This window comes from Centruroides vittatus, unplaced genomic scaffold, assembly GCF_030686945.1.
Source record: "Centruroides vittatus isolate TY-2023 unplaced genomic scaffold, ASM3068694v2 contig_466, whole genome shotgun sequence".
In the NCBI taxonomy this organism is placed as follows: Eukaryota; Metazoa; Arthropoda; class Arachnida; order Scorpiones; family Buthidae; genus Centruroides; species Centruroides vittatus.
Genome location: NW_027122260.1, coordinates 359,487 through 384,523, shown reverse-complemented (window position 1 = coordinate 384,523; position 25,037 = coordinate 359,487). Strand labels below are relative to the sequence as shown.

The 25,037-nt window shown below is 37.0% G+C and overlaps 1 protein-coding gene across 3 annotated transcripts in view; it reads left to right on the top strand.

Moving 5' to 3' along the window:
* Positions 1 to 25,037, top strand: part of LOC136977664 (sodium/potassium-transporting ATPase subunit alpha-like) — a 155,414-nt gene that overhangs the window by 49,282 nt on the left and 81,095 nt on the right. The gene's annotated exons all lie outside the window — the stretch shown is intronic.

Here is a 25,037-nt window from a genome sequence, read left to right as displayed (position 1 = left end):
CTTCCAGTTAAGCCTAAATTTATTTAAATTATTTAATTAAAATTCTAATTATTAAATTTAGCAAGAGATGGCGCCTAACGCCTAACTCTAGTACCAAATTAACTTAAATTATTAATATTACTATAGCCATTTGCTAGCCCGATAATTCGGCAGTTGTTGGTCTTTATATATAATGGGTTAGTTGTTGTTTATTTAAATATTTAACTGTTAAAATATTTTCATTGATGTAAATATAGTAGAACCTCATTGCATTCAGAATAAATAATACAATTGTCTATTAGCATTACAGAAAATATTTATTTAAGTAAATGATTGTATTTAAAGTGAGTACTTTCAGCAGTTTATAACTGTTCTCTTCAAGCAATATTATCATACACAGAGAACAGAATACTACTTTTTGAAAAATGGTACACAAACAATAAAGAACATTTTTCAAAATTGTTCCTCGTGCACAATTGGAAGGTTTTGGATAGAATCTGAATTCCTCACCAAACACATTTAAAATATTTTAATAATGAGAAAAGATTCTGTAAAATAGTCAAATATTGACAAAATGGGAAAAAAGAATACTTTTTCAACCAAAAAACAAAAAACAACAGTTGTTTTATAGTTGTTAAAATTCTTGATATTGGAAAGGAAAACAATATAGTTTAAGATACAGTGGGCGATCAGTTAACGAACAGTTCGGTTAATGAACAAATCGGATAACAAATACTTTTGTGAAAGATTTTTATGTTCAGACAACGAATACCTCACAGAACAAACATAAAAAGAAGCAATGAAAATAGCAAATACTGATTGATTTTCCCTTGTCTTCAGGTAACAATTTGAAACTTTTTGGAGCGTGGGAGATGTCAACATTAATGCTCAACCCGATATATACTGACCAGATAGTATTCCTCGAACTTTGAAATACTCCCTTGTAATTCTAGCCTTTTATTTTTCTGACAGAAACAATTTTTTTATAGTATTCGCGAGACTGTTGGATGGGCACTCATTAAGTTTTGCATCGGTTTTTATTTTCAAAAGGTGAGAGTATAATAGCAAAGGCACAGTGGGCAGATGTCTGAAGTTGCTGGGCAGTATGGCTTAAACAGGTCTATAGTAGGCCACAGTTCAATCTTATCTAAGAAAGTTATCTTATAGTAACAAAGATCACACCTGAGAAATAAAGTATATTGAAGAACTCATCTGAAATGAATCTGACAACAGAAGAATGCCAAGAACTCTTGAATGAAGAACACCAAGAAACTCAGCAAGATATGTTTTCTTCTGAAAAAAAGGATTAATGCCAATATCTGCTATTAAACATCTTTTAAAGAAGTGGGAAGATGACAGAACAACGTCTTAGAATGGCATCCAAACCAGGTTGAGGTTAATAGGTTCAGGGATCTCTACAATTCCAATGCTATTAATTACTTCTGAAAAATCTTGAAGAAGAGAGAAAAGCAATCAACATTAGACAGATTCTTTAACCCCCTCAAATGGAAAAAACCACGACTAATAAAAATGTAAGACTGGGCATACATGTATTTTTATTATTTCATATAAATAAACATGCAGTAAGAAAGTATATATTTATTATTTTTGAGGGTCGCCAGAATGAATTAATCAAATTCCCAAAAAAACCTATGGTAAATTGATAATCAATTAACGAACAATTAGGATAGCGAACAAAGTCTTGGAATGGATTATGTTTGTTAACCGATCACCGACTGTATTAGAAAAAGTCTCAAAGTTTAATCAACATCATTCAGTTGGTGTTGAGATGAAGTGTTAGGTTGAATAATGGAGATCGATTTTTCTCACACCTGATCTGCTCATTCAGTTTTACAAGATACAGAACATGGGCCAATCAGGGAAAGATAGAAAATTATCGGGACCAATCAAATCAATTAATTTGGGGATAAAACCCTTTAGAAAACTCAAATTTCAAGGATAAAGAAAGCCTATTCTCCTGTGCTCATTCTGTTTGTCCACTATGTTGACATCCCTTTTGTCTTTGACTTCATCTTTGCTCTGCTGTTACTTATGCTTGACTTCTGACCAGTCTCTACTCATTCCGCATCCAGAATTGGCTGATAAATTGTCCTAGGCCCACCTAATTGCCAACAGATTGCTATTGGAACTGACCACAATGAATTACATACTGATCTTTTTTCCTTGAATACATAGTCTTCATGAAGACGTTCTCAACAGAATTAGTGTAAGCATTACATGTTTTAAATAAATGGGTTAATTTTGTAAAGTTAACTTGTCTCAGTATTATCTACCACTCCCACATTATGCTCACACCTTTCATTCATCTTGACATGATTTCAATTAAACATCCTTTTTTTCCCTCATCAATATCTCAAACAAGCATGGTACATATTTGAAATACAGTGGGTGATTGGTTAATGAACAGTTCGGATAGCGAACAAATCGGATAATGAACACTTTTGTGAAAGATTATGTTCGGACAACGGACATTTCACAGAACAAACATAAAAAGATGCAATGGAAAATAATGAATACTGATTGATTTTCCCTTGTCTTCAGGTAACAATTCGAAACCTTTTGGAGTGTGGGAGACATCGGCATCAACGCTCAACCTGATACCGATCAGATAGTATTCCTTCGAATTTTGAAACTCTTCCTTGTAATTTCAGTTTCAGTAATTTTTATTTACCTTTCTAATAATTTTTAATAGTCTTCACGAGACTGTCTAGAGGGTACTCGTTAAGTTTTGCATCGGTTTTAATTTATGAAAGGCAAGAGTTTAACTGTCCCATTGGATATTTGTTAACGTTTTAATACTAAATTTTGAATTTCATTCAGGTCTTGAATTTACACAATTTTTTTGTGTACTAGTTGATTGCTGTTTTCTGAATTTTTGTAAGTGCTTTTCTGGACTTTTTATTTAAAAAAGAAACTGATAATATTTTAAAGCCTAAAAAAAGTGGAATTTCAAGAACTGTGCTCAGTGTAGAAACCAAGCAAAAAGATAATAGCCAAGGTAGAGAGTGGGCAGAAGATATCTGATGTTGCTAGGCAGTATGGCTTGGAACAGATCTACAATAGGTTGTGAAAGACATATCAAGAAGACTCAAGCAGCTAAAGGAGTAATGAAAATCACATCTGAGAAATAAAGAGCATTGAAGAGCTCATAATGGAACCTGAAACTGATGTGATGTCAGAAGAATTCCAAGTACTCAAATGAAGAACACCAAGAAAATCAGTGAGATGTGTTTTCTTCTGAAAAAGAGGAAGACGAAAGAGGACCAATGCCGACATCTGCTATTAAAGATCTTTTGAAGAAGTGGGAGAATGTCACAACAAAGTCATCCAAATGGCATCCAAACCAGAATGAGGTTAATAGGCTTGGGGATCTCTAAAATGACAATGCTATTGATTACTTCCGAAAAATTTTAAAGAAGAGAGAAAAGCAATCAACATTGGACAGATTCTTTAACTCCCACAAATGGAAAAAACATGTCTAATAAAAATGCAAGACTGTGTATATATGTATTTTTATTATTACATATAAATAAAAATGTAGTAAGAAAGTATATATTGTTTATTTTTTGGGGTCTCCAGAACGAATTAATCAAATTTCCATAAAAACCTATGGTAAATTAATAATCAGTTAACAAACAATTCGTATAATGAACAAAGTCTTGGAATGGATTATGTTCATTAACCGATCACCCACTGTATATAAAATTATAAAATTTCAGAAGACCAGGGTACAAAATGAAATAAAACCAATAAAAATTATGCTGAACCAAAAATACAAAAGTAAATTAAAACATAGAAATTCTATTAATGAAATGAGATACTTTTTATTGTGAGATACACAACTTAAGGTTTTAGAAGCTTAAATTGTACTCCCCACAACTCTGGGATGTTAAGTTTGGGAGAGTTATATGGTGACATTGATGCAATGATAAGAGACTCCTAGATAAATATTCTTCAGTCCCTACAATGTCTTAGGAGTGAGGTTTGCAACCAAAATGGATAAAATTTACTTATTATTACATGTTTTATCCAGCTCTGTTATATATGTATTATGCACCACATCATCATGAAGCTCTACAAGACAGAGGCAGAGCATTCTGGCAGTCACCCCAATACAGTTGAACCTTGCTTAAATGGGCATAATTCGTTCCAGAGTCTTACTCGTAATGCGAAACACTCGTTAAGCGAAACAATTTTTCCCATAGAAATTAATGTAAAATACGATAATGCATTCCACGACGAAAAAATGCTCCAATGTTTTATGTATAACATTTATACATAAAAAATTGTACACTGTTAAGGAACGTCAATCATCATCATCATCATCTTTTCTTCTAGCGCGGAATGAACCATCCTGGAATGAGAATTTGATTTGCAGAAACAAAAAAAGAAAAAAAAATCACAGCTAATATGTTTGATAAACACTCCAAACGATATGTCAAATTCTTGGGTTATGTAAATACTATACTTAAATATTAGAAATTAATTAATTAGACTAGATGTAGGCAGTTATGTTTTCATCTCGTATTAAATTTAATAATTATAAATAGTTAATTTTTAATTCACACATTTCTAAAGTTTAATTTGGAATCGGTCATTAAATTTAATGACCCAAGAATTTGGCATATCGTTTGGCATGTTTATTATTTAATGGGCTATGGTTGTTGATGTTTATAAGTAATATGTGTGAACACAAGTTTGGAAAAATATGTGATCACAAGCGACACTAAGATGCTAGCAGAACGAGTACTAAACACAGACTGATGGAGCATGTTGCATGTGCACAATTCAGGACTTCCCCTCTCCTCATCACTCATTATGCGAAATATTGCTCGTTAAGCAAGGCAAGTTTTTATAATTTGTTTTGCTCGTTATGCGAAATACTTGTTGTGCAAGGTGCTCGTTAAGCGAGGTACCACTGTATACAAAAGCATTAATGGAGTTAATAAATTTTGTAAGAAAACAGCCAGCATAAACTTCAGATTTTTCAAGAAGTGGGACATTGTCTCTATCGTTGAAAAGAATCTTGTACAATGAAGACTGGAGAGCTAGTGGCAATATGTAACCATATTAAAAACCCAGCAAAGACACAATGAGGGCAGACCCAGATACAGAATGGTGGGTATCACAAAAACTAACTCCTTCTTACAGTACAAGGTGGTTACAAAAACAACATGCATTTGACCTGGTTGACAAGATGGATAAAATTGGTTGGAGAGTAACCCCTGCAAACTGCTAATTTAACAAAGGGAAGTATCTTGTCCACAAGCAATTGAGTGGAAAGATATAATGTGAGGACTCAAACAAGGTCCGAAATTGCAAAAATGCAGAATTCTGTTGTGAAAAAAAATAACGATAAATTATATGAGAGAGAGAGGGGAAAAAAACTCTTGATCAAAACAACGTGACGAAAAATGTAAACAACAAGTCTCGGGACGACGCCAACTCGTGTTAAACGACCTGTTAATGTTCAACCCAAAGGTAGAACTCTGACACACGTGCTCATAAATAGGTATAAGTTTGACACAAGTACTCAAAGAAAAAAATTCAACTTAAGAAAACAATTTCAGAAAAAGGGAAAAATTGGAGGGATAGAAAAATATCGTGTGATCATTAGAATTCCAAAATGACATCAATTATAAACAACGGATTAAATTATGAGTGCAGGTGTTGTGGTTCCATCAACAATCTCCGAGCATAGTTGACAAAGGGTGTCAAATAGACACCTCAAATCGGACCTCTCCCACAACCCGACATGGTCTCGTTTTGCGCTTGGAAACAAAGGGGAGACCAATCAGGAAGCGAGGAAAGAGACGAGGGACCAATCTGAAAGGTGGATAGTACACGAGAAAAATGTATAAAAACTGGGAGTTCAAGGTCGAGAGAGAGTCTCTCTTCCGAATTAAGAACAGTCTCCTCTGGATTAAGCCTACAGTTGTGCCTTAGTTATTGTGTTGTGTTGTCATCGACCACCTAGGACTCCGCTGCATCTTCCTCGATCATCCGACGGATCCTTCTCGTCTGCCCAGATTGGACTGTGATCAATCAACCGAATCCTCCCAATTTGGAAGAACGTCGAGATTTGGAACTGTCAAAAATCGATGTAAGCATGAATTCGAACAAATAAACGGTTTTTTGCATGTAAAACACTTGTTTTCATTTGCCTCCTTAGCCATGGCACACATATGTGGTTTCCCTGAAGCTCATCTTGACGCGGGGTTAATGTCACCCCCTTGAAAGTCGGCAAATCTTACAATAAGAAAGCTCTGTGTATAAGTGCTGTAATGACTGAATTTTTGTATGGGAAGTTGAAAGTCATGGAAGGATGATATAAGGTGGTGTATTAAATTTATGAAACCTAGTAAAGAAAAACTCACTAGGGAATCTGTATACAAGCAGATCCAAAAAAGCAATCTTTGCATTTTTCTCCTTTTGTAAATGTAACCATCAGGAAAATGGGGGACAACAATTGAATAAAGAATAGTAATTTTTCATCAGAGTTCTCTCATGCCAGATGTACATTATTGACATACTGCAAATAGAGAAGAGGATACTGTAGGCGTAAGTGAGGAGGTAAAAATTCCAAACTATAAAGTCCTTGTGACGAGTTTGTTAAGTCAAACCGCGAAATGATAACTTTTATAAGTGTCGAGTCGGCGACACCGGACTTTGATGTCGACGCTCATAACGAGTAACGGGGAAAACAAAATTTTAGGTAAAGAAAATTTAGAAAGAAAAATATTAAAAATTAAGACGCAGTTTAAAAAGCAAAACGAAACCTGAAAGAAAAAAAAATATATCAAAATGAGCGTTGGTGTCGTCGTCAACAATTAAACGCGATCATAGTCTAAAAGACGGTGTCGGATGAACCTTCTTTTGTCGACCTTTCCTGCGACCTAACGAAGCTCCATTTACACCTGGAGACAGGTGGGAAACCAATTGGGAAGCGAGGAGGAGAAGAGTTAGCCAATTAGCGATGATTCGATCCCGAGAAAATTATAAAGCCTCCGATATCAAGGACAGAAGAGTTTTCCTCTAGACTACCTGTTGTGTTCGTTCACCTCCAATAGTGGTGTTTCCGTTCATCTTTTGTGCACCGTCTCTTCAGAATTTCGAACTTTTTACTCGACGTTGCTAAGGGGCCCCTACAGCGTAGGACCAGACCGAAACCGAAAACAACCTAAAGCTCTGAACTCAAGGACCATTGCTAAATTTATGTAAGCATTTTCGACTAAAATAAACGGTTTCTATGTGAAACGCTTGTTTTTCTGCCTCCTCAAAACCGCCACCCACATGCGAATAGCCCTTAGCCATCCCGACGGTTGGGAATAAAACTCCCCCCCATTTCGGCGAACTTACAGTGGTGTCAGAAGTGGGATATTTTAAGTCCCACGAATTTAGTAAGTACGCCGACGAAGGCATTGTGGCCAAAATACGTGGGTGAGAAAAATGGAGGCAGAGGCAAGTGCGGCGCGGCCTCGTGACGGAAGCGGGACTCTTCCATCCATCTCCACCTTTGGAGGTATGATCCCAACGTTTTCGGGAGAAGTTGGACGTGTCATGGACTTTTTCGACACGCTGGAAGAGATCGCGAGCCTAGCGGGATGGACGCCGAGACAGTGCTTGAGTATTGCGAAGTGCAAACTCGCAGGTGTAGCTAGAGACTTCGCATGGCGAGATTTAAATATGAAGTGCGTGACAGACTTTGCGCAATTCAAACGCTTGATGATCACTCGATTTGATCAAGAGCCGTACTCGATTAGGGTTCAGAAATTTCACGCGTGTACCCAAAAGAGAGATGAAAAGGTGCAGGAGTTCGCGGTTCGCCTGCAGACTCTCGCCAGCGCAACGGCCATAGATCACACAGGTGCAACCGAACAGGAACAAGCAGTTATCAAACGCTGTCAACAGCGAGAATTGGACGAAAAACTGCGTGTCCAATTCTTACATGGCCTAACAGATAGATTAAAAAGACAGGTAATGGGGCATGATCCAGCGACCTTCGCGGAAGCATTAAAAGTAGCGATCCGCGAGGAGACAATAGATCAACTGACAGGAAAAACACGGAGTTTAGTCGCCAGCGTAGGCGATACCGAAGAGAATTGCGACGCTGAGTCGGAGGAGACCAATTCGCGGAGAGATTCGGCTCTCGACACAAAAATTGCGCAACTATCGAAGCAACTAGCAACATTTGGGAGAAAATTAGATCAACAGCCAGCGCCAAAGCAAACAAACGCCTTCCGACGAGATGAACCTTCGCAACCAAATCGAAACCGAGAAGCTGAAAGGGCGAACAATGAGAAGCGAAAGCCGCGTTATCCCCCAAGTCCGCAGCGTCGTCCACAGCAACAATTTTCCCCGCGATCACAGCCCGCCTTCCCGCAAAGACAATTCCGCGCGCGATACCCTTTTTATAATCAGTACCAGGAGCAAGGCCCAAATCCCCCGTGGAGAGGGAACAGAGATCAATACCTACAAAATTTTTCGTCGAATCGGAATCCGTGGGAGTACGTCCCATCACCACCCGAATGGTACGGAGGAAAGGTCCCTCCACCGTATCAGGGAAGATGGGGAGCGAAGCGTGACGCTCCTGAATGGGTAGTCCCCGTGCGAAACGTGCCGAACCCCTTTCCAATCAATCAGTTAGGACAGATACCCTTTTTTCAGGCACGATTTGGGCAATTTGAACCCGGATGTAGCGGGAACTTTGTGCCCTTTTCCTTTTGTCCACCGCGTTACGGTCAGGGTGGTACAGGTGGTTTTGATACCGAACGAACGCCATCCAACGCGACCCCCTCTAGATATTTAGCATTACCCGCACCAGAACGCAACTCGTCAGAAAATAAACAATCGCGAGACTTAGATAGAGTCACCTCGGTACAATTTCGAGAACGAAATCGCGATATAGAACGGCCACTAGAAGGCCCAATTCAAACGCCATTAGCGGGAATAACCGAATCGAAAGGTAGAAACTTGCCTCCCTGTACGATGATTTGTGAGATCGAGGATAGAGAGGTACAGTTGACGATCGATACAGGGGCAGCCGTTACCCTAATATCTCGAACTCTTTTCCCCAACATAGAACAACTATCGCGAGCCGAAACGAGAACGGTAGATTTAGTTAGCGTTACCGGTCACGTTATAGAAACGATCGGGAAGTTTAGATTAAAATTCAGAATCGGACGATTAGTCTTTTATCACGATTGTTATTTAGTAAAGCCCGAAATCACAGAACCAAATCACGGAATTTTAGGCAGGGACATCATCGAAAAATACGACGTCACAATTTCTGTTAAAAACGCGACGTTAAGCTTTCCCTCGGGAGACACCGTAAACTTTTGGGGAACAGCTGAATTACAAGAAAATTTTAGCAACTCTAAGCAGACAGGAAAGGTAGAAGAAACGCGAGAACAAATCAAAACAAATGAAGTTGCAGCGACAGAGGACGATTCTATCACTAGTAGAAATAGGAGAAATAGGGATAATAATTATAACAACAGAAACGTAGATAAGAGGAAAAAAACGAGACACACACAAAGAAAAAAACGAAAGGAGAAACGAAATTTAAGATACACGAAAGCTGATAGCTCAGACAAGAGAGAGAGCGATACGTCAGCTGATGTAGTATTGTTAAACAATTACGTAGTTCCTCCGCGATCAGAGGTTATTGTAGAGGGAAAAGTCCATTTACACACGACAAATCGGATAGGAGTAGTTGAACCTTCACCCTTTGAAAGAGAAGGAGTCTTTGTTGCGAGTACATTAGTAAATACCCGGAAGCAAGGTAGAATACCTGTTAGAATTTTAAATACAAAAACGCGGCCTGTAAAAATCAGTAAGGGAAGTAAAGTAGGGACTTTTGTCTTAGCGGAACAAGAAACACAGCAAGAGACCGAGCGAAATGGAATTATGCGATCAAATGAAAATGAATTAACTAGAGCTCAGTTTGCAAATCTGTTTAACCTTAGCGAAATAGGAAAAGACAAGTTAACCCCTTTATTGGACCTACTATATAAATATAAACACGTGTTTGCGAAAGATGATTTCGACTTAGGCTATTGTGATTTAATAGAACATAAGATAGATACAGGGAATAGCCCTCCTATTTGTCGAGCCCCATACAGAATCCCTTACACGCAAAGAGAAATAATGGACGATTTAGTAGAAAATATGATTAAAAGTGGGGTGGTTGAACCGTCTACCTCCCCTTGGTCAGCACCGGCCTTATTGGTCGCTAAGAAGCCGCAAGGCTATAGATTGGTTGTAGATTACCGCCAATTGAATAAAATTACAAAAATAGATCCTTATCCTTTGCCCCTTGTTCAAGAGTCATTAAGTTTACTAGGAAAGGCAAGATATTTTTCCACAATGGACACCTTAAGTGGATATTGGCAGTTACCATTAGACCCAGACTCAAAAGAAAAGACAGGATTCAGTACCCCGTCAGGGCATTACCAGTTTAACCGCATGGCTATGGGACTTTGCAGTGCAGCCGCAACCTTCCAACGTCTTGCAGATTTGATACTAACGGGCTTAAAACACAAAATCTGTCTGGTTTATATGGATGACATCTTAGTGTTTAGTTCTGACGTCAAATCGCACTTAGAGCGCTTAGAATTGGTCTTTCAACGTCTGGCAAGTGCAGGGATAAAACTTAAACCCAAAAAATGCAGTTTCTTGAAACGACAAATAAAATTCCTGGGACACGAAGTGTCGGAAGAAGGCATTCGACCTGACCCAGCGAAAATAGAGTGCGTTAAAAATTTTCCCCGACCACAAAGCGAGAAGGACGTTAGAGCATTTTTAGGTTTGACAGGTTACTATAGGCGACATATTTCTCAATACGCAAAGATTTCGAAACCCCTTTCCGATTTACTGAAGAAAGATGAGAAATTCCATTGGACCGAGAACCACGAAGCAGTATTTGAAAGGTTAAAAGAAATATTAATATCGGCTCCATTACTACGATCACCAGACTTTGATAGCCCCTTTATATTGGCAACCGATGCATCAAACACTGCGATAGGTGCGGTGTTGTCGCAGAAAGATGAGCGTGGAGAACTTCCGGTGGCTTACGCAAGTAGGTTGCTCAAGCCAGCCGAAAGGAATTATAGTACCACGGAGAAAGAATGTCTAGCTGTAATTTGGTCAATCAAACACTTTAGACCCTATTTGTATGGAAAAAAGTTTAAAATAATCACGGATCATAGACCCCTTAGATGGCTCATTAATGTTAGAGATGAAAGTTCGAGGCTAAGTCGTTGGAACCTAGCGCTCCAGGAATATCAGTTTGAGATCATACACAAACCAGGCAAAGCGCATACAAATGCTGACGCGCTGAGCCGCTTGCCCGTAACGAAAATAGACGAGGTGCAGCCGATTTTTAGTAAAGAACAAGTTAGCGAACAACAGCAAAAGGATTCTTTTTGTAGTCGACTAAAAAAACAATTAATGGGAGACCCGTCCTCCCAAGAAACAAACCTAGATGCAGTAAACTTTTATCTAGACGCAGATCAAACTCTTTACCATAGAAAGACAATAGCTGAAAGAAATGAGGTTTGGGACAGATTAGTAATTCCTCAAGTAATGATAGGATACATCTTAAAATTATTTCACGATATTCCTAGCTCAGGACATTTAGGTGCTAAAAAGATGCGGAAGAAATTACAAAAACTATTTTTCTGGCCAGAAATGAACAAACATATTACGAATTACTGCGACAGTTGTCAGGAATGTGCGATGAGGAGAAGACCCCTGCAAGGTCATCAAGCCCCTTTGCAGACGTTTCCGAAAGTATCGAGACTTTTTGAGCGTACTGCATTAGACATTCAGGGTCCACTCCCTGTTACCCATAACGGCAACAAATATTTATTGGTTTTCATAGACCATTTCTCTAGATGGGCAGAAGCGATCCCTTTGCCAGATATTACTGCTAAAACAGTGGCGAAAGCGTTCGTCACGCAAATTATTTTAAGACACTCTGTCCCGAAACAACTGCTTACTGATAGAGGATCCAATTTTGTTTCTAAGGTAATGAAGGAAGTATGCGATTTACTGCGTATAGAAAGACTCCTCACGACCGCATATCACCCTCAGTGTAATGGAATGGTAGAACGTCTGAATAAAACGCTCATAGACATTCTAACCCATTATGTTGACAAGGACCAACGTAATTGGGATGAAATGATCCCTTACGCACTTTTCGCGTATAACACAACCGTGCATTCGAGCACAAATGAAACCCCGTTTTATTTAATGTATGGACGTGACCCTACATATCCATTTGATATAGTTACGGAACCGAATAGACTCAGTTATGACGTAAGCGAAAATTTCGCGAGCGAACTCAGAATCCGATTGAATTCAGCACACAAAATAGCGCAGGAACATGCAGAAAAAGCCGCGATAGACAGAAACGAATATCACCAGCGCAAAAACAAACCGTACAAATTTTCGGTAGGAGATCGAATCTTTGTAAAGGAAGTAGTAGTCCCCTCTGGTTTGAAACGAAAATTAGCTCCCAGATGGCAGGGACCCTTTCGGATCGTTGCCGAGACAAGCCCGGTAGATTTCATCGTTCAGCACATACAAACCGGAAAGAAATTGCATACGCACGCCAATCGAATGAAACCTGCGATAGCTCGTTTAGAATTTAAGCAAACCCTAGAAGAGGATGATAACCCAGGAATAGGAAATTCCAACTCACATTTAGGTAGTGACGCGGAGTCACCTCAATCGGAATTAGTTGACCCCTGGGACGAGATCATATTACACTCGATCCAACCGGAAAGGACAGACTCAACACGAGCTACAGAATCCGAACAACCCGTGGGCCCTTTTCAAATTCCCCACAATTACGCTCTTCGAAGCAGAGGACCCGTAAGTGAGTACCCTTGGGTTCTTCCAAAATCATCAGGTTATATACCACCTCGCGTAGCGACGGTCGCGGACGCAGAAATCACGGAGGCTCCATCCCGAGGCCAACGTCACGAGCGCCCGTCACCGCCTACTCCCATTGGATTATTTAACGAAAATTGTAAATGGTGATCTCTTTCGCCTGCTCAGAAGAGGTCATCATCCCCAGTGAGGAGGAGGTTAGTTTGTAAAAATACGCGTGTGCTTTCAACGAATTGTCGGAAATCGGAACTAAGCTAGTAATGTGAAACTCTTTCTTTCATAGATGATGGGATTGAAACCTGTAACTTTTTATTCACTGGTAATGATACTATGTGTCACATACGAAGCTTCGACCATCGTACCCGCTTTGACTAAAGGAATCATATTTTTGCCGCAAGGAAATTTTCTCATGACAACGAGCCAATGGACTATCGCTATAGAAATTTCGTTTGAGGGATATGATGAATACCTAGGTGGTCTACGTCGTCACCTATCTTCTTTAAACCCCGTAATTAGGAAAGGAACACAGAGGAAAGATGACCCTATGCGACCCTTGTGGATCTTAGCAGCAACAGAATTGACAAATTTACAACTAACGTTCGACGATCTCGAGACAGCATATCAAGAATTAAAAGCGACAGTAACAACCAATAGTCACTCTCGAAACAAACGAGGATTGGTAGACGTGGGAGGAAAGATTCTAAAATTTTTATTCGGAACGGCTACTTCAGAGGAAATCGAGGCGACAAACAGTAGGATAGACAGTTTATCCAAAAATCAACAGAAAATGGTACACATTTTGGAAGCGCAAACAACAGTGATGAACCAAACCCTACAAGCAGTCAAGGACAACCGGAAATACATCGATATGATGATAAAACGTCAGGAATATCTAGATAAAGAACTTCAGATGTTTAGCTATACCTTTGTAGTAAGCACCGCACTCCGATATGCCGAAAATGCTGTATTTGAATTTAGAGAAGGAATCACGAATTTAAGACAAGCCATTGAAATGTTGGAGAACGATCGACTTAGCTCTTATTTCATGTCAAGGTCTCAGCTGTTGGAGGCATTAGCGGAAGTGAACAAACACCTGCCGGGAGGAATATCACTAATTGAGCCCTTAAATGAAGATAACGTGTTTAAATACTTCCAGTGGATCACTACTACAGCCATAGCACTACCGACTACTCTTAGAATTTTTGCGAAGTTTCCATTGGTAACTCCCGAAGGATACTTCGATCTCTATGAAATCGTAAAATTTCCCGCCTATTTTTCCCTTTCAAAGACGTTCGCTTACTACCAAGTTGATTACCCGTATATAGCATTGTCTAGAGATAGACAGCTTTATATGTTGCTAGAGGCGCATGACCTACAAAAATGTAAGATTGGATTAACAACCATTTGTTCGCCGGAAGTGGCGGTCTGGAAACTTCCCTATCGATCCTGCGAATATGCTCTGTTCATGGCGGATGAGCCGTCGGTCAACAAATTGTGCAAAAGAAAGGTTACAGTATACCCGAAGCCCGTGTTCCGTCGTATTGACGAGGAAGGAACGTGGATATATTCAACTCCTTCACCATTAAATTTGGTCGTCGATTGTAATCCCATAAGCAGGACCCTTCATTCGCAAGTAAAAATGATCAAATTAAACAATACTGGAATTTTTAAGCTCCCTATGACTTGTGTCGGACACGTACCCGGAATACGTCTCACATCTCATTTTCAATCGAGAGTAACCTTCAAGGTCGCTATTCGAAACCATTACGTCATTCCAGCAATAACGGATATACTCAATCTTACGGAAACCAAGATCTTGAGAGAATATATCCAAGAAAACATCACTACGAACGTCCTCCGAACCAATGAACGAGATTGGTCATTGGAATTTTCTGGACGGATGCTTCGAGATATAAGTAAAGATATAAGATCAGTAAGAACTGACGTTTTTTCGACAACACCGAGTATCACGCATCAACCACTACCGACTTGGACCCTTGTACTTACAATAGCCCTTGCAACACTTATGCTGATCATTTTGATTTCCTGGAAATGTCGCAAACGTCTACGTTGTCCGAGGAAACGGGAGACTACGTTAACACATCCTTTACGTCAAGATATAGAACAAACGGAAGCAACCCCGATCGAATTAATCGAGCTGATGCCGATAAGAGTCCGACCGAGGACCCAAACCGAAAAACGAGAATCAGGAAAAATTATGGTATCACTACCCGACCAGGAGGAACCAGTTATACCTCTCGTCGGAATAGAAACAATCCCTACGCAAATGAGACGCATGTAGCGCTCGCGTGGAGATATCCGGACTTCTATAAGCACTAAACTTTAGTACTCGTAGTTAGAAGAAAAATTATTATTCAATTGCCTTCTTTTCCTTTCATTTAGAATCACCGGCATGGCAGAAGGTCGACGAACTCCGACAACCACCACCTTAGCAAATAGTAGACAAACGTCAACTACTAACCCGATAACGGACCCATCAATAGTCGCCATGTTTGAATGTCCTGTATGTTACGATTACATGAGTCCGCCGATACACCAATGTCAATCAGGGCACTTGGTTTGTTCAAAGTGCAGAGAAAGAGTTCAACGATGCCCAGTTTGTCGAGGAGTGATGGAGAGAAGCAGGAACTTGGTTCTAGAACAACTGTCAGAAAGGGTAGCTTTTCCATGTAAGTACAAAGATCAGGGATGCACCGAAAGCCGACTCTTACAAGATAGACAAGCCCATGAACGATATTGTCCATTTAAAACCTGCTCCTGTCCATCCTTGGAATCATGTCTATGGGAAGGTACATATCAACAAATTATCAACCATATATCAGAGCGACATTCAGATATGATAAACATTAAGCATGACACTGTTCGCATGATCATAGTTGGTTCGAATTTACCTCGTGATTTCAATTGGACAACTCGGCTTTATTGTTATTACAGACATTTCGTCATACAGATAATTAAAACCAAAGGAGAAAATAATTCGTTTACCATTTATATTATAATTCGATCAATAGGAAATAGAAGAGATGCTACCCGTTTCAGAGGAAGAATTGAAGTAGTAGGAAAAGGTAGACATATGCTATGGGAATCGATACCCAGAAGCGTAACAGGAAATACACGACATATTGTATCTACAGGAGACTGTTGGACATTGCCTTTGACCATGTTGGAACGTATATTAGAAAATGGAATGTTGACAGTTATAGTAACAATCATCCCCTCCAAAACACCAAGTGGCTTTAGACGGAATTACTTTTGAAAAAGAAAAAAATGGAGAAACAAAAAAAAAACAACGAATACAAATTTTTACACTTCCTTTTTTGGGAAAATTTCAAGTGATTGTGGAATTAAAGCCAATTTAGTCCCTAGAAAAAGAAAATTTTAAATGAAATTGGAATAAACGAATAACGAAAGGTCATTTTCTGTTTTCCATAGACGCCATGACTGATCCTGACCTCTCTAGATGGTACTGGGAGCCAGATTTCGTGCAGTTCGAGTCGTCTCCGTCTTCAAGCAGCTCCCGCGGATCAACGGAAGATCTGTACACATTATCTCCTTCCCTTGTCCGAAGGGCAATCCTTCAAGCAAGGGCTCAAAACGAAGATCCTTCTCAACCTCCTGCAATTGTCGTAATCCCTAACGAAGCTAAAGTTTCGCAGAAAGAATTAGAAGAATTGAAAAAGGTAAATAAAAAGGCGGAAGAGCACGCAAGCCGTTTGGCAGAAGAGAGAGAGAGCAAAACAAAGCCAAGAAAAACACCCCCTAGAGAGAGAGAGAGTAAATAAAACCCCAGAGAAAGAAAGAAACAATGGACGACATACCCAATAAAGAAAGAAGAAAGGAATAAAAATGAGGAACATGACCTATTATGTTTTGTTTGCTAGCCTTTTTTTTATGCTTGCTTGAAATTTATTAAATGGTTAAATGAATAAAAAGATAATATGCTTACTTCACCAAAGTAAATAAAACTTGAATTTGAAATTACGATCTTGTAACGCTATTGATTGACGCAAGAAACAAAAACAACAAATGTTTCGGAATGTTTCCTTTTTGGAAATCGTACCCCGATTAGGGTCGAGCAATGTGACGCGAAATCAAACGCGCGCGAGAAGGAACAAGAGACGATTGTTTTCGGGAAATCATATTTCTGACCGGACGCGGTCGGTCAACGTTCGAGGTTGTCAGAGAAAATGTTGCTAACCCCAAAGCAACATTTTCCTTTGGTAGGGAGCCCTGTGAGGCCCGGAAATAACCCCCAAAAGGGATATGTACGAGTTTGTTAAGTCAAACCGCGAAATGATAACTTTTATAAGTGTCGAGTCGGCGACACCGGACTTTGATGTCGACGCTCATAACGAGTAACGGGGAAAACAAAATTTTAGGTAAAGAAAATTTAGAAAGAAAAATATTAAAAATTAAGACGCAGTTTAAAAAGCAAAACGAAACCTGAAAGAAAAAAAATATATCAAAATGAGCGTTGGTGTCGTCGTCAACAATTAAACGCGATCATAGTCTAAAAGACGGTGTCGGATGAACCTTCTTTTGTCGACCTTTCCTGCGACCTAACGAAGCTCCATTTACACCTGGAGACAGGTGGGAAACCAATTGGGAAGCGAAGAGGAGAAGAGTTAGCCAATTAGCGATGATTCGATCCCGAGAAAATTATAAAGCCTCCGATATCAAGGACAGAAGAGTTTTCCTCTAGACTACCTGTTGTGTTCGTTCACCTCCAATAGTGGTGTTTCCGTTCATCTTTTGTGCACCGTCTCTTCAAAATTTCGAACTTTTTACTCGACGTTGCTAAGGGGCCCCTACAGCGTAGGACCAGACCGAAACCGAAAACAACCTAAAGCTCTGAACTCAAGGACCATTGCTAAATTTATGTAAGCATTTTCGACTAAAATAAACGGTTTCTATGTGAAACGCTTGTTTTTCTGCCTCCTCAAAACTGCCACCCACATGCGAATAGCCCTTAGCCATCCCGACGGTTGGGAATAAAACTCCCCCCCATTTCGGCGAACTTACATAAGTGAGGAGGTAAAAATTCCAAACTATAAAGTCCTTGTGACTGATTCAGCCAATATGGCTGTGAGTGGTGAGCTGATAGGCTGATTGTAAATAAATATTCCTATCAAAATAAAAAGAATTGTTTTCTGTAATTAGTAAAAGCACTTCCTGTAAGCCTAATGTAGTATCTGTGGTATGGAACAACCATTTTCAAGGCATTTGTAAGCATGACTGCTTCAAAGTGCTGCACTGAACAGGGAGACCACATCAGTTTTGAAAAGATGTATGATCTCAGAGGTATAGCCCCACTAACTTTACTTATAAGAGACTTAGCCTCAAGAGTTGAACAAATACAGTAAGACTCCGCTTAATGCAGGGGATACATTTCTAGACAACAAAGTGCTATATGAAACAGCGTTAAACGACATCATTCTAACATAGAGTAAATAGGGAAATGGGAACATGCGACCAAAAATAAACAAATTTTACTATAATTTTAAGTTACTTTTTTATATTAATTCGCATAATAATATATGTTAAATAACATAAACATATGCACACAGAAATCTAAAGTTTATTTTTTGTGATGAAGGTTCTGGCTTTTTGAAATTCTTGTTTTTTCAATAAAGTTGTTTAGTTTCATTTGTCTCTTTGTTTTTCTTTTCTTAAGCAAATGTCAGTAGCAGAAGAACTCATTCACACCTTGTTTTGCTTCTGCACTCCTTTCAAAATCTGGATCATTCGCTACAATTTGATCAATGATTCATTCAGTTATCATTACCAAACTTTTACTAAGGAAATCTGTAGAGAAATTCTTTGGTTTCTTCATTTTCAGAATCACTATTTTCCAGTTTTACTTGAATTCCTTGTTCTGCCAATTCTTGAAGGTTGTCATTGGTAAGGCTCTCACCAGAAACCTGCAGTAACACCTCAATATTCTGCTTGTCTACATCTCCTAGTCCTGCTGTATCGATTAAGTTGACAATTTGGTCAACCTAACGATACAGCAATAGGCTCTTTTTGTTGAAAATTCTTGGATGTCTCCAGCCATAACTTCTTTCACACTTTGTTCACACATATATCAGTTAAATCTTGCCAAGAGAAGTTGATATTTCTTATGGCATCCATGATGTCATATTTTTTCCAAAATTTCACAAAACAAACATAGATTTAAGGGAAGTATAGTGCTACGATGAATTACCACCTTTTGCTGATTGGTTCGTGTTTGGGAATAATCATATTATATACGAATTAATAAAATATCATGATAATTTGAGTCAGCATAAATTTTGAGCCTTTTTTAAGGCTTCAAGCAGACCATGTTATATTGAATCAGCATTAATTGAGGCAGCATTAAGTGGGGTCTTACTGTATAGTGATTTTTCTAGCAAGCACTTTTTCTAAGAAATATGTTGGATGGGAGCACTTACTCACCAAGGGACACAAAGGTCAGACAGATTTATGCACTTTTCACTTCAAAAAGTAGTCTGGGACATGTCATGTAGGCTAATTGATCAAGCAGCCCAGATAATGCTGTTGCATCTCTTAGCACAGTAATAACTTGCCTTAAAATTGAAGGAGTTGGATCCTCTTTTACTAATATTGATCCAGACTGGAACAAGCACTTATTATCCCTACTCAGGAAATTCCAAACTTATTGTCCTTAATAAAACAATATCAGTAATATCAAGAATTTACTAAATAATAATAAAAACAAACATTTTCAACAATTTTTTAAATTATCATCATCATCATCAGGTTAAAATAGTAGTCAAACATACATATGAAAATTCAAATGTCATTTGAAACAAAATAGAATTATTTCATTGGTGGAAGGTACAAACATGATCAATGACATAACCAAATATTTTTTTAAACATTTGAAATTATAGGTATACTTCAAAGATGGACTTGTATGCTTTAGAAAATGTCTTGGCATCCTTGTAATTTATTGCAGTGTTTCATAAATAGCTTTGTAAATTTTGAGTTTCTCCAGATGTTTCAGATTGGTCTGGTTCCTAATTGGTTGTGTTAGACTAGCTTCATTAAGAAATATTTATACATCATTTTCGGTTGTAAATGTTGCTAATGCTGTGGTCGGCAGCCCTTTTGGATAGAATAATGGTGCTCCTTGATATGCGTGTTAAGAAATCAAGCCATTTCTCTGATGTATAAACCAATTTCTTGTTGAATCTGTTGTCATAACAAGGAATTTTGTCTGTTAATAGGATTTTTAGCATTTCATAATAAAGAGTTGGGTTTCTATTGTAGGAGATGGTAAGTTGGTTTGTTTATAAATGTTTGAAAGATGTTATTTTTATCTGATGACTTTATAGGTTTTAGATACCAGACTGCCCATTGGGATACGCCTGCTTTGCAATTGGAAGAGAGAAGAATAATAAATAATGTCTGCCAATTCCAAGGATGGCAATCTTCCTGTACATCATCTTTTCCCTGGCAATCTTTTTTTTTTTTTTGTACAATTTGGTCAGCATAGCCATGAGTAATAATAGCTATTTCCTTAATAGTGTAGTGCTATGCGACTATTGTGTTTGATTTCTGTATTGTTTTGTGAATTTTTGTATTCCATTAACCGTGTCAGGTTTTCACTATGTATCGCGTCGTGCAGCTACGCTCTGCCGATTGGTTTACCCTGTGTCACGTGATAGAGAATTCCCCGGATGGAGGGAGGTATAAAAGGGAATGTATGACCTGAGAAAGGACTTTTTTTTTTCCTTCAACTGGTGCTTCGGACGTTTGGACGTATACGATATTTTGAAGACAAAGGAAGGATCGTTAACGAGAAGGGTCACCTGTTCTGCTCCAGGAAGACGGAGGTACACGTTGTATAATTATCGTGAGGTTACATACTCATTTTTGAGTGTTAACTTTCTCCACTTGTCGGAAGGACCAAAATCTTGTAATTAATTAATCGTATTATTAACCTTTGTAATATATAGCTATAAGTTAATTGATACACGGTGTATATGTAAATAAACGTGTTAAATTCCTGTAAATTTCTTTGTGAAGTCCTCATTTTATACCCATCTCACAGAAATAATATACCTCGGTATATTAGATCTCTACAATAGTGTTCTTTTATGTTTTGGTCAGGTATCTTTTCCTGACAACCGGTGTTTTTATAGTGTGATGTTCGTAGTGAATCGTACATAAGCCAGTGAACAGAAAAACATAACAATAATTACTTGGCAGTATTACTAAACAAAATATTTTATTATTGCTTGTGAACAGGTTCTTTTGGATTCCAACTCTACAATTACTTCCTTACACGAAGGTGTTAAACAATGATTCAACACACAATGAAAAATACTTTCACGACAATCATACATAGGTCAAAACTTATAACTAATGCTTACATGCTAACTTACAACTAAGGAAGAGGAAGAGTGATAGAAAAAGAATGATAGAATGAGAGGAAGAGTGAAATACCCTGAGTTCTCTCTTGCTTTCTCAACCTTGGGTGGGACACCACGTTGAACTTTTTGCTGGGATTTTAGTCTTTGTCCTTTTTCTCCATTATAGTCTGATACTAAATCAGTATTGTGAGATCTGCAGATTAAGGGATTAATTTTTATAGAATATTATAACAAAACATTTTATTTCTTTGATAAAATTTTAACAAAAAGGATGTACATTTTTCATTTCCTCCCTTTTTCGGAAACGAACTTCCTTTCTAGGCTGACTAAAAACTACTCACTGTCCTATGACGCTGCCCAGCCGTCACTATAAAAAAAAAAGTAGATTTCCCGCCTTTTCACGCAGTTCTTGTAACCTGAACTGGTCACATTAGTGCAGTTCTTAGGAAATTGCCATAATAACTAGACAGTCTTCCACAGTCTTGAAGGCACCATATAGAAGACATAAACCATAATGTATACTGAGTGCATAGAAGATTGATTCTCCTGTTCCGCATTCTCCAGAATACTTATCAACATGTCAATTTTTAAGAAGAACAAACCTCAAGTGAAGGTAGTATAATATTTAGAACGATTGTAAGCTCTCTCTTCTCTCTCTCGTGGAGCATTAGTGTCAGATATACAGAATACAGTTAGATTTAGATCCTTTGATATGAATTTCTTGCATTTTATAATACTTATGGACTATTGTATATATATTTTATTGTTATAGTATAATAAATAATATATATATATTATATTTGGAGTTCCACTCAATCTTTATCTTTAAGGCATTTATTGTTAAATAACCCTCTTATTTTAAATATTATCATCTATAAAAATATATACGTGTTAGTCTGCGATAAATTGACTATCTGGTGTCAGCATCCTGACATTGATCGGGATTTCATGATCTTGATCATCCATCACCGCTCATAGAAAGGCTGTCCTTCGATGCACTGAGCAGACCGAAAGTTCCGACAGGGTGAACGTGTTTTGCAAGTTGCATTAACGATCCCCTGTATTCTCACAGTTCCTTCTCTCGTCGTTTCAGTCAGGGTTTTCTCTTTGTAGACTTCTCAATTTCTCACAGTCTCCAGTCGTTTCTACTCGTGACCTGGAGCACTACCTTTCTTCTTCTGCTCTCCTCAAGAGCTCAACCCAGAATGTCCTCTCCTTTGTTTCATCAGCCCCAGGGTCTTTTTTTCTCTTATTGTTCTTGTGGTTCCTGAATTGGTAATCCCACCCAAGGGAAAAAAAGGCTGGAATGGAAAGTTCTAGAACAAATTAGGACAAAGAACAAAGGAAAAGGTTAAAACTAACTTAAATTAGTAAATACATATATACATTAATAAGGCATACAGCCACAATAGCTTGTTTTCTATTAACTTACTATATTATTTGACACAGTACTTTCATATACTTTATTTATTCAATTTTTTAAGAAAAAATATAGAGAGATTTTATTTCTCTATTAGCATAGTGTCTGATGAATACTATCTTAAAAAGTCCAGCAACAAGTTGCTTAACTTTCCCAGAAAAATTTAAAACTGTGTGTGATGCCATCTGTTATGATATTTTATTGTTAAAAACTTTTTATATTTTTAATTATTATAAAAAAGCTTAATTTTGAGGGCAGGATGGTTTTTATAAAAAATTGCAAACGCTACTAACGAGTAAAATCATCATTAAGTCAACCCTACTGGAGATACACATGACCATGTTTATCTCTCCACCCCTGAACATTTAAACACCAAAATTTAACAGCATCAATCCCCTAATAAACAAATCTTCCTGCAAAATTTTAGAATTTTCGACAAAAAGCACAGGAGTTATTAAGCTTCAAAGAGAGTTAACAAACACACACTAACACCCATACAAACAGAAAAAAAACCCCAAATTTTTTTGCATTTCTTGATGTTTCAAGTTCCCCTGAGTCCAAAAATGGAAAAATCTGGATGGTCAGTTTTTGATCAATCACCATACTTTCCCTCTGTTATATATAACAGCCAGGAAAGTAAAAACACGATTCACTTTTAAAATTTATAAATCAAAGTTTATTTTTAGTTTTAGAAATGTTAAATTTAATTTTTAATTGCTTTTTAAATCTTAAACATTCAGGTCGATAATTTGATTAAATGAAAGGTGTAATTTTTATTAAGAAAGATTTTCATTAAACTTTATATAAATCTGCTCAAAAGACAAAAATAGTAATAGTAAATACTTTTGTATTAATTTTAAAGTACACTTAAAGCAGTTTATATAGTTTATATTCTTGTAGTCATTGAGGTTTGAATTTTCAACTTGCATATATTTAACTTTATTTTGATATTGCTTAAAAATAATGACTACAAGATATAAATATAATAATAGATATAATCAATAAGTTTCATTGTAAAATTTATTTAATAACAAAATATATTTATATTGATAATACTTTAATAAAATATAAAAAGTTGTGGCTAAATGCCATTTGTGTAAATGCAACAAAAAAATTAGAATGTAGCAAACCAAAAACCTTTTTGAGTTCTTTAAAATTCATTATAGAATATTAATTAGTATATCAATAATTTTAAATATCACAGAATATAAAATTAAAATTCCATATAACATAAAAATTTAATTATGTTTAAATAAAATAAATGTTAAAAATTCCCAATTTTATGCATTTCCCACATATTAATAAAAATTACCAGTACATAGGTAATTTTTATCATCTCTTGCATTTAAGCAATTAATTGAGATTATTTATTTATGAATTTTATACATTTTAGTATACTTTGTCTACCAAGAATTCATGTGAGATTTATAAACACAAAAACTTTTGTTAATTGCTTACATGCTAGAGATAATGAAAGTTTATCCATATCTTAGAAATTTAAACTAAAATATGGAAATGAATGTAATTGTGAATATAACATTCAGTTGTCATTTATATGACATAAATTTTTTGTTCTAAAATGTTTAAACTTATTGAACTAATGATCTCTTTTTAATTTAAATTTCAAGCTGATTATGCTTATAAAATAAGCTGAAGGTATTTATTTTTGTAAATTAGTATTGAATTCTATAAAAGTTTTGTTTTTTCTGTTTAATTATTGAGTTTATTTTTTAATTTATTATAATGAGATTTCTTCTATAAGGTGTTAAAAAAAGCATTTAGTATTTATATTGTAGATAGTACACATTATACTGAGTAAAAAGTCATGGTAAAAATAGGTCAAAAAACTCAACTGTTTCATATTAACAATTTTATATTAGCATCATGATTGACTTAATGGCTTGACAACTTACAGAGTTGTGAACTTTCTCAAAAGTTTCAGTCTTTGTCAGATTATTTATCTCAGATGTGGTTTGAGTTTTAACTAAGGTTTACTATCTATGTTTACTAAGATTTTTTTACTGAGTTTGGTGTGTTATCAGTATGGCTACCATATAAATGATGAATGATTTTTTTTAACATCCTGAATATTGGCTACATTGTGAAGAGTATCAGATGGCTACAGTTAATATTGATTTTTTTAAAAATTTGCTAGGTTCTATATTTTCATCTTTGGAGCTTTCTATTCTATTAAATATATTTTGTGTTCTATTACACTATGTAAACAATATTATATTTTATATATAATTAAAATATATCATGTAATAATTTTTTGGTTTACAAAGCATTTCAGTAATACCTCGGTTTTTGTTGACTTC